Raw genomic sequence first — 3753 nt, 5'->3', positions numbered from 1 at the left:
AAACAGTCCTGCATTACATAGCTCCAACAAACTCGTTGATGCCCACTATTTTTTTCAAACTTCGAATTTAACGTATGATTAATATTTATATACTCCGAACCTAATGATTCAATTTTTTATAATACATTGACGAATAAATTGGTATTCTCTTGAAGATTGTTGCGTCCTGGATTATTCACGCCAGCAGAGAAATATAAAGTTTAATGTCTTAGCATTGGACGAAAATCCAGCACACATATAGATAAAAAGAGAGGGTGCATTGTTCACTAGAGACACCAAGACTTTTACGTGGAAAACCCCTTAAAAGGGGGAAAACCTAAGGGGCTTAGCTCAGTTTGAATGAATCAACTATTATTTGTAGTCGATTACAAATGAGGCCCTTCTTTGGGGGAAGGCCTTTGCTTGATGTACATTTTGTATAGTACATTACATGGTTGAAATACAAAGAATTAATGTTGATGTGTTTGTTTGGTCAGAAGGATCATAGTCTGGTGACAGATGTCCGAAAGATTGTAGTCGGTGGACGACGTAAGTCAGAAGAATCATAGTCGACGGGTGACGGATGTCATAAAGACCATTGTCTGGCAACGGAGGTCAGAAGGACTGTAGTCGGTGGGCAACGTAAGTCGGAATGACCGTAGTTGGCGGGTGACGGAGATCATAAAGACCTTTGTCTGGCGACGGAGGTCGGAAGGATTGTAGTCAGTGGGCGACGTAAGTTAGAAGGGCCGGAGTTGGCGGGCAACGGAGATCGGAATGACTGTAGTCGGTGGGCGACGTAATTCATAAGGACTGTAGTCTGCGGGCGACGGAGGTCGGAAGTATAGTTGTTTGACGACGGAGGTAAGAAGGATGACGTCAGGTAGAAGTCCAGTAATTGACAGAAATCTAGCATCATATAAATGTCCGGCGAAAGTCTGACAACAGGCAGAAGTCCGGTGTCAGGTAGAAATTTGGCGACGAGCGGAGGTCCGGCGTTGGGTAGAAGTCTGACGTTAGTTGGCGGCGAGGATAACTCCGACGTTAGATGATATTCGGGCAAAACTCTAGAATCACTTTGAGATCAGACATAATTATGGCATTACTTGGAGATCATGTGAGTTTTGGCGTCACTTGGAGATCGGGCGGAGTTTCGGCGTCACTTGGAAGTCGGGCAAAACTCCGGCGTCATTTGAAAGTTGGGAGGAACTTCGGCGTCACTTGAAAGTCAGACGAAACTTCGGTGGTGATCGAGGAGGAGTTTCTTCCCTCCTTTTCTACTCTTCTCTTTGTCTTCCTTCTTCTTGCTTGGGTCCCCCTCTCAAGAGCAATGATGAGCTATTTATAGTTTTTTGAGGATGACATGACTCGTAAATAGGAGTAGGATCAAGGACAAAGGTGGAGTAGTTCAGATGGACGTCCGATATTGAATCCATTGATCGTGGACCGTTTGTCAGACATTTGAAGGTTTTAATGATATCTGAATTCAACAATATTGGGCTTGTTTGATTTGTCTCATCGAGCTGCTCGATTTGACTAAGCATGTCATGTTTGGAATTGTTTGGTAATCCAAATTGTGGTTTGAACCTTCCAGCAACGCTTCGGGTCTTCAATTTGTACTCATTTGGGTTCGGATTGAGTTGAATTTGATGTCGTTGGGTTTGTATTTCGGAGACGCTCAGTTTGACTGTAAGTTTGCTGAAATTGGAGTTCAGATGATCCAAGATTTAATTTTGCAGTTCCCAACTTGATTATTGTCTCTAGATTCGTGTCCTATCAAGATAATTTTTTGATGATATATGAAAGATATTAATATCTGCTATTTTTATATAAGCTAATATGCTCTTCTAAGACTTGAGTGTCTCTCCACTCTCAACTTTACTTGTCCTTCGTGCCGGAGATATAAATTTTATTGAGGAGTCTAAATTATTTTATTAAATTTTCTCTCAACCTTTTCAATTGGGCTTGGGACATACATAGATAGTTTTAAATATTTTTTTTCAATTATTATCCAAAAATATATACTAATAAATATTCTGAAATAGTTGAATAATTATTTTATTATTAATATAATCTAATTTTTTTCTCAATATAAGCAAAAGACAATTAATCATTATTAAGGAATGTAATAATTATTATTAGTTAATTAAAATTTATTATTTAAAGTTCAATGATATAATTTTTATTTAAATTTAATTCATTTAAATATAAATTATTATTTTTTTATCTTGGTAAGTCATTAACTAATTATTAGTTGATACATTTTATTTTATTAACTACAATTTAATTTATCAAATAAAGATTTATATAAAATAAAAAATATAATAATATATTTTAAGGGGATTTACATGCATAACACTTCATATCATGCTATTTACATATCTAACACAATAATTTTTAATATTTCATGACTAACATCTATAGATGAAATATATGTGATAGGAGGAGTGACATATTTGATATTAAAATTGTCTATGGATGATATGCATGAAGTATTAAAATTTTAAATGTTAGATATGTAAATAGCATGATATAAAGTGATATGTATGTTGGAGCTATCATAGATAAATAACCAATATTTGACATTCAAACTAACCACAAGATAATTAAAAGATAACTAATTGCTCTCATAATTACTTTTTAACTCTATGTAGCATTCGATATTAAGGTGTCAATTATTGACCCAACTCAATAACCCGACCCAAAAAATTCGGGTTCGGGTCAACCTATTTAACAAATGAGTTGGGTTAGGATTTTGATTTTTTACCCCATTTGGAAATTTTGGTCGGGTTCAGTTCAACTTGCTAACCCGAATATAACCCGGATTTGACTTGAGTCCAATCCAAATCTGACCTTGCTAGTCGCCCTCGTAGTCTGTAAGCGCATTGGCGCCTCGCCCGAACCCAGACTCGAGCACCCTTGCAGGCCCTCACACCCATAGTAACGCAGGCTTGGCCCTTGAACGCGATGTGTCCTCGCTCTCGAACGTGATGAGGCCTCACCCTTGCTTGCTCGAGTTCACACGTCTCACGTCGAACAGCTCGTCGAGGCCCTTCCCGAGCTATGTTGTCAAGCTTCCTCCACGAGCTACTCGACGAAATCGAGCTTGATAAGCCATTCGTGTCCACTCTATCATTTATAGTCACCTGCTGCTATTGATAGATCAATGATAATTATTAATCTCCTGACTATTATAAATATAATTTTGGTGAATGAATATAGTGAAATATTTCAATTTATATGATATTTAGGTGTTTTCATTGGATAATGAATTATATCGATGATTTATAGAAGCTTTGATAATTAATTAAAAAAAATAAAGCTTATAATTATTTCAAATTTAATTCTAGGGCATGACGACTCCTTTTCTGAAAATGCTTCTCACTTGTTTTTTGAATGCGCCTTTTCTTAACCTTCTAAGAAGAATCCTGCATTCTTTCTCCAAATTTCTTTTGCATCCCAATTTAATGCAGACATTCGACTACATTGATGACTATCAGGGGCAGAACCCAACTATGTGGAGGGGGGTAATTGCCCACCTTAAAAATAAATGTTAAATTAATAGAGTGGGTTTATTTTTATTTTTTGTAATTTTCCTGCCATTTAGGCCCGGGTCAATTCTGGGTTCAACCCGAATACCTATTTTTAGTCCAAACCGTTCATCTTTTGTTTTTCTTTTTGGTTTGATTTTTCATGTCCTTGTGGTCCAATTGACCCGATATAGTTTTATTGTTTACAGCTGCGAAAAATCCTTTTTTCCCTTTATGAGTTGTA

This window comes from Dendrobium catenatum, unplaced genomic scaffold, assembly GCF_001605985.2.
Source record: "Dendrobium catenatum unplaced genomic scaffold, ASM160598v2 fragScaff_scaffold_178, whole genome shotgun sequence".
NCBI lineage: Eukaryota > Viridiplantae > Streptophyta > Magnoliopsida > Asparagales > Orchidaceae > Dendrobium > Dendrobium catenatum.
This window is presented reverse-complemented; position numbering follows the sequence as displayed.